Source organism: Echinops telfairi, unplaced genomic scaffold (genome assembly GCF_000313985.2).
Source record: "Echinops telfairi isolate 266 unplaced genomic scaffold, ASM31398v2 ScPeMD7_7468;HRSCAF=8506_0, whole genome shotgun sequence".
NCBI classification, from domain to species: domain Eukaryota; kingdom Metazoa; phylum Chordata; class Mammalia; order Afrosoricida; family Tenrecidae; genus Echinops; species Echinops telfairi.
Genome location: NW_022111369.1, coordinates 58,699,901 through 58,711,008, shown reverse-complemented (window position 1 = coordinate 58,711,008; position 11,108 = coordinate 58,699,901). Strand labels below are relative to the sequence as shown.

At 38.8% G+C, this 11,108-nt stretch overlaps 1 protein-coding gene across 2 annotated transcripts in view; it reads left to right on the top strand.

Annotated features, from left to right (window-relative positions):
* Positions 1-7,177: 7,177 nt before the first annotated feature.
* Positions 7,178-11,108, top strand: part of YIPF7 (Yip1 domain family member 7) — a 32,866-nt gene continuing 28,935 nt past the window's right edge. For both annotated transcript variants that reach the window (XM_045284216.1, XM_045284217.1), the window contains exon 1: positions 7,178-7,242. The gene's annotated coding sequence lies outside the window, so the exon portion shown is untranslated. The remainder of the gene's footprint in view (positions 7,243-11,108) is intronic.

Below are 11,108 nucleotides of genomic sequence, written 5' to 3'. Positions count from 1 at the left end.
TAACAAGAGTTGTAAGAGCCCCCAATAAAATGATTTAAAAAGAGAAAAAGAAAGTAGAAAATATTAAAATCTAGAACAAACTTACAAAAATGGTGTTTGAATAATAATGGTCACATTTCTGAGTGGGAAGTTTTGGTGGTTTAAACTCGGTGAAAGCAGGGGCATGAGAAAAGTTGTTAGTAGAAGATAACTTTTGGAGATAGAATTGACATGATTTTTTGAGGAATTATATGGTTTCTGACTTGAATGAGTCCATAGTTTGCGATAGTATTCTCTGTAATGGTAGGAAGAAGGTGTTAAGTTAGGAAGAATAAAGATGAAAAATCTGTTTGGGATATGTTAAGTTTGAAATGTCCATGAGATATCAAATAGCCATAATGGAGCTGCAAGAAAAATCTGGGCTCCCTATGTTAACTTTGGGAACTGCGTGTGAATAGAGTTTAGCGGGAGAAGAGAGGGAAGTCTTGATTAGGGAAGCAAGGGAAGGGGAACAGGAAATAATAAACTGACTTGTGAGGAAAACATGGTTTTATTAGTATCATCATTTAAGAATTCTTATAGTTTGTAACTATTTGATTATTCAAAATAACTATTTAAATAAATGAAATAAAATAATTGGTGAACTGTTAATGTAATGCCAATTTAAATTTCATGTGTATATGTGTTAGTATACATGTATATGTTAGTATACATGGTAATGATTGGGTGAATTATTCATAACTGAAGATTTAAATGCAGGTTTTATACATATTTCTTGTATAGTGCTACATGCATATAAGTACAGTTTTTAAAGAATCCTGGCATATGTACTAATGGTTCACTAATACATGTCTCCAGAGATTGAAGCCATTTTTTTTCACTATTTCATTGCTTAGAATTCAGTTGAGCTTTAGATGAATGTTTCCTTTTTATAGCTCACTCTCACACCACATATATCTGCAGTTTTTAAAACCAAGCTGGCTTTACATGAAGAAAGATTAAGTGGAAAAGGACAAATCACAGAACAAGTTTAAAATGTGTCTTCATAAGCTGAGAATTAAAATATTGCAGTTTAATATTTTCATTGGATTTATGTCAGAAAAGATGTGCACTCCAAGACTCTGCTGTTACTTTAGGGATCCATGCTCTCGTATATAGAACTCTGAAAGGAGGCATAGAAAGCCTGATGGTCTAAACTTGTCTACTTTATAACAAGCTGACCTTTTCCTGTGGCATTAATACATTTGGACAGTGAAGTTTCCATAACTCTGGAAGTCATTTAGTAATAGACCTTAGGTCTCTCCAGTCCATAGAAATTAAATTTTATAAAAGCTTCTTTTCAATTATCTTTCATATCTGTTCACTTCATGCTTTCACCATGGACTCTGCCCAGCTTGGACAATTTACCATTATTTCTTTGGACTATTATAATTGTCTTCTTATTTTAATGCCTCCTCCAGCTTGTGACCTTTGATTCTTCACTCTTTCAGCAGTCCTGTCCTAAAATATATCTTGTCACTTTTATTGCCACCCTGGCTCAAGCCACCTGTATCTCATGCCTACCTACATTATTGAAACATCTTTCATCTAACTAATCTTCCTTTTTCTATCCTCTATAAAACTGATCATATGATCCCATTGCTTAAATTCCTTCAATGATATCTGCCTTAGGCTGGATTCTCTAGAGAAACAAAGCCAGTGAAACTTATAGATGTATATCTAAAGGGAAATTTATATTTAAAAACGGTTCATCTAGGAGCAGGCAAATTCCAAGTTTGGGTCATGTTCTAATCTATGGTCAGATGTTAGGTTCATAGCTTCCCTTCAATTATATATAAGGGAACTATACTGTCGAACTATAGGGGCTGATGGAGCAAGATGACACAAAGAAAGGCATAAAGATGACAGACTTGTCACGGTGGAGATAATTCAACAAAGGTTGACAGGTAAGATGGCAGGCTGCTGAAAACTACCAGAATTGGTCAGCAATATAGAAGGCCACTGGCTTAAATCCTAAGAACCAGAAGTCAGAGGACAAGCCAGATCCAGGATCCAAAGCTAGCAAAAAGCAAGCAAACTTTTCCCGAGTATTCACTTATATTGGAAGCAACACCCTAAAAGACACATCCTTTCAATTGATTGGGTCAGGGCTATGACCAGAGTAAGAGTGTTGTATCCCACCCTAATCTATTACAGATGACTGACTGCTCATAGCAGATAGATTTATGGAGGTTAGTTCAATGTTTTAGTGCACATCATGGGGATTACTAGGTCTTAACTGCCAAACCACTGAGATTCCTGGCCCCAACAAATTTACAAAAACCTTAATTATCAGAGGATCTCATTGCAATGTTAGCAAAATCTTGATCTCTTACTATGGGCCAAAATTCTCTATAATCTTTGATTTTATAGCTTGCAACCTTTCCCAGATTCAAAAATCCATGGCTTCGTTGGCTTTCTTTCTGAATCATAAACTAATAAAACTGCTTGCTCTCCAAGAATCTTTACTTGAAATCTTCTTTACTTTTTCTTTCAAGTGATTCTTCTAATAAATCAGGTCTCAATTCAAATATACATCTTTAAAATATATCACTGAATATCCAAATCAAGGGATAATTGTCTCCCTTTTTCAAGTTCCATTTTCATAATATAGTCTATCTTCTCTATATAATTGAGTGACTTCAAAGTATTTGTGGAAAATTTCTGTTCTCTTTCCATTCTACTTTATCTTCTTTTACCTAAACAACATAAAGCAAAACAAGTAAAGCAGAAAACAACACCAACAAAACCATTGTTATCTAGTCGATTCCACCCAGGGCTTCAAAATAGTCCAGCCTAGTTTGGTAATGGCCAAAAAAGGGACACTGGAATGGGTTCTAATTTTTAAAAGGTGGGCAAATTGTAATACTAACCATAATGGGAAAAATATGTCTAAGTCATGTTAGTAATTTAAATTCCCTCTAAATAAATATGTCAATTTAAATTCCCTCCTAGTAAATAAGCATGTGCATATCCTCTTGACAGGCTGAGTCAAAGGCTCAGCTCAAAGATGGATGCTAAGCATGCTGCTTTGCATGTGTATTCAAAGCACTCTCCACCAGCCTGATCATAGTGCCACACATCGGGTTCCTGAGAGAGCTCCCTATGCCCTGGGTCTCTTACTTCAGGGCTTCTCTCTGTCTGCTTTGGTTTTTCTTTGTTAGACACGACTGAACTGATGCCAACCAGATCAAGCTCATAGTGACCCTATGTGCTGAAGAGTTGAACTGTGCATCATCATTTTCAAAGGCAGTGATTTTTCTGATAGAGATTACCAGGTCTTTCTTCCAAGGGACCTTGGGTGAACTGAAACCTTCAACCCCTCCAGTAACTAACTTAATACTACACAGATTCCAGCTTGAAGGATCTTGGTAGATAACTGAAATTATATTAATAGTATGAATTGGGGATCCATTTATCAGTATGCAAACATTGATGTTCCACTTAGTAATAAGTTATTTAATCTCTGCTTCTTTTTCTGTAAAGATTATGCCTCATACATTTATTGAAAAAATTAAATAACTTAATAAACCTTAAGTTCAGAGAGTAGTAGCTGGTTATTCAGTATTATAAATTGTTACTATAGTAGAATGTTTCTTAAAATATATCTGTTTAAATTCAGCCACTTGCCCACTTTTGTAACGAAAGTGTGCAGAACAGACTGATATTCAACAGTAGGTATTCAATGAGTGCATTATACTGCTACCTAAGTGATTTGTCGTCACTTGCTATCAGGTTCGTGCTGATTCACAGATACTTTATGTATTAGAGAACAAAGTATTTCCCAGTCCTGCATCATCTTTATCATTATTGGTATGATTGAGTCAATTGATGTGGCCATTGTATCAATCCATCTCTTTGATGGATTTTTTACCAACCATGATATCTTTTCCTGATTATGTGTCCAAAGTAAGTCAATCGAAGTCTTATAATCTTTGCTGCTAAGAAATGTTCATTTTTTGGCAGCCCACAGAGAATATTCAACATTCTCTGCCACCGTTCAACAGCATCAAGACTTCTGTCTTTGTTTTGCAGTATTCAATTTTCACATATATTTGAAGCAACTGAAAAGACCATGGTTTGGATCAGAAATAGTTTAGTGATCAACAGCTTATCATTACTGTATTAGTCTAGGTACTTTGGAGATACAAATCCACAGCAACTCATATATAAGAGAGAGTTTTATATAAAGAAAAGGTGCATCACGAAAACATCCCAACCCAATGCTGCTCAAGCCCACAGGTCCAACATTAATCCATTAACCCAACACCAGTCCAGAAAGTCCTCCACCTCACAAAACAGAGGCAATGAATCCGACTGCAGGAGGAAAGCTGAGTCAGTAAACGAATAAGCATCTCAGCACTAGCAGGGGTCTCCACACGGTTGCTCCAGCACCCAGAGCTGCATCGGGATAGATCCATGCGGCTTCTCCTTGGGGATGTCTTGTAGGAAGTCAATCTTACAAGCTGAAGCAGGGAACTGCTAAGGCAGCTGCACCCGATGCAACCATCACAAAACAAGAGACCCAAGAACTAGAAAGGCGAGGCTCACTACCCATTTATCCCTCCACCTTTCAATTAGCCCCACATGTGATTATTGGCCAGGCTGGCACAATTAACTAACTCAATTACCTTTCAGAACTTTGAAAAAATCTTTTTCAGCAGCTTTGCCCATTGCCCAATGCAATATGTTGTTTGATTTCATGATTGTTGCTTCCATTGTGTCTGGTAAACATAAGTTCTGATGAAATGTATTAAAATGTCAAATATATATTTTAAACAACTTGAAAAAATTAATCTACTAATCCAATTGACTAGAATAGATCACTTTTTTTAATAGATCACTTTTGTACCAATACCAAAGAAAGGCAACCCAACAAAATGTTCAAATTATAAAATAATATCAGATAATATCACATGCAAGTAAAATTTTACTGAAGATCATCCAACAATGTTTGCAGCAGTATATTGTCAAGGAATAGCCAGAGGTACAGACCAGAGTCAGAAGAGGATGTGGAACAAAGGATATCATTGCTGATGTCAGATGGTTCTTGGCTGAAAGCAGAGAATACCAGAAAGATGTTTACTTGTGTTTAATTGACTATGCAGAGACATTTGACTGTGGGAATCATAATTAACTATGAATGTCCTTGAGTAAAATGGGAATTCCAGATCACCTCATTGGGCTCATGAGGAATCTACTTGGATCAAGTGTGACAGAAAAGGGCTTACTGCATGGTTTAATATGAAGAAAAATGTGTATCAGCATTGCATTCTCTCACCATACTTATTCCATCTCTATGCTAAGCAAATAGTCAGAGAAGCTGTGTTATACGAAGAAGAATTCAGCATTGGGATTGGAACAAGGCTTATTAGCAATCTTCGATATGCAGATGACGCAATTCAAGTGAGGAGGACTTGCAGCACTTGCTGATGAAGATCAGGAATTGCAGCCTTAAGTATGGATTACAACCCAATGTAAAGAAAACCAAAACTCACAATTGGACCAGTAGATAACCGGAGAAAAGAAAACTTAAGGATTTTGTGTCGCTTGGATACACAATCAACACTCAAAGACACAGCAGTAAAGAGATCAATGGATGCATTGCATTGGGTACACCAGCGACAGAAGACCTATTTAAAGTGTTGAAAAGCAAGGATGTCACTTTGAGGACTAAGGTGCTCCTGAACCAACCCATGGTATTTTCAGTTGCCTCATATGCATGTGAAAGTTGGACATTAAATAAGGAAGAGCAAAGAAGAATTGATGAATTTTAATTATAGTGCCGGCAAAGAATATTGAAAGTATAATGGGCTGCCAAAAGAACAAACAAATCTGTCTTGGAACAATTACAGCCAGAATGCTTCTTAAAAGGCAAGGAAGGGGAGAGTTCTTACATACTTTGGACGTGTTGTAAGGAAAGGCCAGTTCCTGGAGAAGGACATCATGCATGGTAAAGTAACTGGGCAGCGTAAGAGACCTTTGGCAAGATGAATTGATGCAGCGGCTGCCTTGATGGGCTCAAACATCAGAACAATTATAAGGATGGCACAGGACCCAGTAGTGCTTTAGTCTTTTGTACATAGAGTTGCTATGGGTCCAAATCCACTCGATGACACCTAATTACATCACTGTCTTTGACGTTAGTTGACATTTTGCGAATGTTAATGGATCTGCTCTTGAACAGCAGTATTTTAGTTACTGCTAAAATCTGGACACACGGAAATCTTCTAGTTCTAGAAAGGAGAATCAGTGTGGAGCCGACTCAGGAACTTAGCTTTCAGCCATAAATTTGGTAATGGGGGCAAATAATCAGATTCAGCAGTGATTTAGAGTATTAACCTGGTGGTCTGACTCAGAACTAGGGAGAAATCTCTTCACAGTTTTCTATTGATATATTCAAGTAATATACTAGAGAGAGCCAACTCAGGTAATATACCAGAGTGAGGATCTAGAAGACTTGAGCAAGTATCTTATTGCTACACTCCATCAAATGAGGTGCAGGTTTCCTTACATGGCCAAAATGACCACAGGAAATGGGCCAGAATTGATCCTGCCTGTGAGAAGCTCTCGATGGGATTATGACATTCACCCTCGATTCTGCGGAAGAAGCTTGAAGTAGGGAAAAGGTGAGAGGCACGTCAAAAGTAGAGCGGCCTTTCTAAATGTTATTCCTGCAAATTCAGTAACTCAGATTTGGATACAATGGAAGACACCCCACTTTTAGCATGGTGCTGGCATCTTTGCGTTAACATCATGTACCATAGCTTGATTTTTATTGCATAATTTTAGGGAATACTGGCGAGGTTTAATGCTGTCTTACAGACTGTGAAGTGGAAGGGAGTATTAAAGCCTCTAACTTTGCATTGCTTGCCTGAAATAAAAGATCTTATCTCAGAGTTTAATGGAGTATGTACACCAAAGAAATTGGATGTTTAAGATCTATCCTTACCAAATTATATAACTGTACGCAGATCACTGTGTTTGTGAACCTCAACAGGTGTCCTAAGACACTGTGTTTGACTTTGGGAAAGCAGCTGATGCTTTCCCCCCTCCCCGACCCCACCCCTGCTTTTGGCTGTAGTGTCTGTTTAGAGTGTCATAGTACAAATTTAGAAATTTAAATATAGCCAGGACTTCATCTTTTCACCACACGAGCTGTTTTCAATTTCTCAAGTAAGGCTACATTTGTTGGAGGATATTTCCACATAAAACAATATAGAGGTATGTGTCTGGCCCCTCTAAAAGGTTTGGTTTAAATAAGGACTCTACTACCAATTGTTATATTACATAAAAATTTGCACGTTATGGAAATTACATTTTCACAAGTGGAATTGCTCTCTTATGTTTTATTTTCAGGGAACAAGAAAGTTGTGGTATTAAATTTTAAGTTGCTTAAATAAGTTGTTGAAAGATTTATTGCTTTCCAACTCCTGATTTTAGTTTACATAATGTATAGCTACTTCTACACACATTACTAATGAAAAATCTTTATTTATTTAATCAGATGCTGGAACGACTGCATCTAATTTTAGAAAAGTTAGTTTATGTAGTTTTATTGAAGTTAACAAATTTGAGATATTTGACAATTGTTACTTGAATGTTTCTGATTAATGAAACTGGTTCTCAGAGTTAAGGCTGTTTATGTGATATAATTTGAAATTTATTATAAGTAGTATTTCACAGATTACTATAATCACATAGATTACTCATAGTGGTGTTTAAGACTTCTCTTTGGAAATGTACGTTTTTTAATGAAAAATCAAGGTTAACATTTTAAGTTAAATAACAGTATCTGTCTATTGAGAAGATTCTTGACTCCATTCTCTAAATTTCCTTTGAAACCCACTATTATCGTGTGTTCACATCATCTTCCTGGGATCATGGACTCCTCTGCATCCCAGTTGTTGTTAGCTGCCATTGAGTTGCCTCAGATTCACGGTGACCTCAGACAAGGGAACATAAGGAAATGTTGCTCACGACGAGCTTATGTAAGAGGGGACTTAAATGTCCACAGAAAGTGGAATGAAAAGAAATAAATTATGTTTCTATGAACCTTTTAATCCCTCTTAAATGACAGGACCAAAGGTCACCTGATTTGGTGGCAGGAGTGGGTTACAAGGTGAGCTGTAAACCACAAGGTCAGCAGTACAAACCCACTGGTTGCTCTGTGGGAGAAAGATGAGGCTTTCTACACATGTAAGGACAAAGGCAGCACGAGTTTGTCCTATAGGGTCATTAGGAATTGGAACCGGCTGGGTGGCAGTGTGTTTTGCCAAGTTTGTTAGTAAATTTGGATCCACTCTGCTAATCCATCTCATTAATGGTTTCTCTCATTTTTCCTAACCCGCTACCAAATGCAATTTTTTTTCTAGCCCCTGGCTTTTCCTGTTAACATGTAAATAAGTTTACTGACATTTCACCATCCTTGCTTCAAAACCTTGCTTCTTTACGCACTGTACCCTTTCTTTAAAGGGTAAAGCAAGAGAGGCTGTGCCTTTGACAGTATTAGTCTTCATTCTTTTGACTCAGCAAGGAGCCCGGTGCACAATTCAGGGCAAAAGAAAAAGGCAGATGTCTCTGACACATTAGGAATTGTAAGAGAGCTGAGAAGTGTTGGTAGGGCTTTGTTTTCATTCTGCTTAAATACTTGGCTGTTAGCGAGAGGTTGGCGATTCAACCAGTGGTTCTGCAGGAGAAAGGACATCTGCTCCCCCACAGAGTCCCTAGAATCCTCGGTGGAACAGCACTACAGTCTCACAGGGAGCTGCTATGAATCAACAATCTCCTGGATTGTATATCAAACAACAACTTTTTTGTTTGCTTGTTTTAGTGATTGGAGATTCTGGCAGCAGATTTTAAAACCACAGGAAAATCTGACTCAATCGTGTTAATATTAGCAACCATTTATTTACTGACTTTGTTAAAAGGGTATATGAAAGTACTTAAAGTGAGAAACTGAACTTGTTCTTTTTTTAAAATCATTTTATTAGGGGCTCATACAACTCTTATCACAATCCATACATACATAAATTGTGTAAAGCCTATTTGTATATTCATTGCCCTCAGCATTCTTAAAACATTTGTTCTCCACTTAGGCCCCTGGCATCGGCTTCTCATTTCCCCCCCACCCTCCCCACTCCCTAATGAACCCTTGATAAATTATAAATTATTATTTTGTCGTATCTTACACTATCTGACATCTCCCTTCACCCGATTTTCTGTTGTCCGTCCCCCAGGGAGGAGGATATATGTAGATCCTTGTAATCAGTTCCCCCTTTCCAACCCACCCTCCCTCCATGCTCCCAGTATTGCCACTCTCACCACTGCTCCAGAAGGGACCATCTGCCCTGGATTACCTGTGTTTCCAGTTCATGTCTGTACCAGTGTACATCTTCTGGTCTAGCCAGATTTGTAAGGGAGAATTGGGATCATGATAGTCGGGGTGGGGAGGAAGCTTTTAGGAAACATACAAAGTTGTATGTTTCATCGTTGCTACACTGCACCCTGAATGGCTCCTCTGCTCCCTGCGACCCTTCCATAAGGGGATGTCCAATTGCCTACAGATGTGCTTTAGGTCCCCACTCCACATTCCCCCTCATTCACAATGATATGATTTTTTTTGTTCTGATGATACCTGATACCTGATCCCTTTGACACCTCATGATCACACAGGCTGGTGTGTGTCTTCCATGTGGTCTTTGTTGCTTCTGAGCTAGATGGCCGCTTGTTTACCTTCAAGCTTTTAAGACCCAAGACGCTCTATCTTTTGATAGCAGGGCACCATCAACTTTCTTTAGCCCATTTGCTTATGCACCCATTTGTCTTCAGCGATTGTGTCAGGAAGGTGAGCATCATGGAATGCCAGTTAAATAGAACAAAGTATTCTTGCATTGAGGGAGCACTTGAGTGGAGGCCTAATGTTCATCTGCTACCTTAATACTAAACCTATACATATATGCACATAGATCTATTTCCACATCCTCATATATAAATATATTTACATATATACATGCCTTTATTTAGACCTCTATATATGCCCTTTGCCTCCTAGCTCTTTCCTCTATTTCCTTTTACTTTCCTTTTGTCCCACTATCATGCTCAGTCTTCATTTGGGTTCGAGTAATTCCCCTTGGTTACATTACCCTTGATCATGCCCTAGCAGGGCTCCTACACCCTCCTCACCAACGATTTGGATCACTTGTTGTTCCCTTGTTCCTGAATTTGTTAACACCGCTTCCTTTCCGCCCACCTCTCCCTCTCCCATGTCTCCCAAGAACTGTTGGTTCCGTTGTTTTCTCCTCCAGATTGTTCATCCAGCCTATCTTCTTTAGACAGACCTATGGAAATAATAACATGAAGAAAAACAAGACAGAGCAAAACCAAGCAACAAAAGAAAAGAAAACAACAACAACAAAAAGCCAATGACAATAAACAAAACAACACAACACAACAACAAGAAAGAAAAGCTTGCAGTTAGTTCAAGGACTCTTTGTTGGCCTTAAGGAGTGTTTTCTGGTCGAGTCTGATGGGGCACCAAGCCCTGGCCCCAAAGTCTATTTTTGGTATTCCCTGGGAACTTCGTTGCTCTGTTCCCCTTGCTGTTCTGTTGCACACCCTTAATGTTTTGCCTCGGTGTGATGGGATCAGATCGGGCAGAATTCCCACACAGTGTCTCCAGTGTTGTCCCCTGTAGGGCTATGGGTCAGTAATGGATGTTGTGTCTCATAGTGGGGCTGGACATATGGTCTTCTCTGTGGATTGGCTGCTCTAAGTGGGAATATCGTCATCAAGGCTTGGTGGGCCAGAATGTGCTCCACTCTCTCTTCCTCCTCCTTCATTTGCTCCCATGTGCTCTGATCAGACATGTCCCTCTTCAGGAGCTGCAGACTCAGTGCTGTCCTCTGAAGTGAATTCTTCTGGGGGGAGGGGCAGGTGTCCACGTAGTTGGGATTGTGGCCAGCCTCTCAGACTTCTCCACTGGTTCCCTACTCCATGCCAGCATGTTGCATTCACATCTTGGAGCGCTGGGTTGAAGTCTGGTCCCTCTTTCCCTGTGGAGATATAGACAATATCCTCCCCTTGGGTGG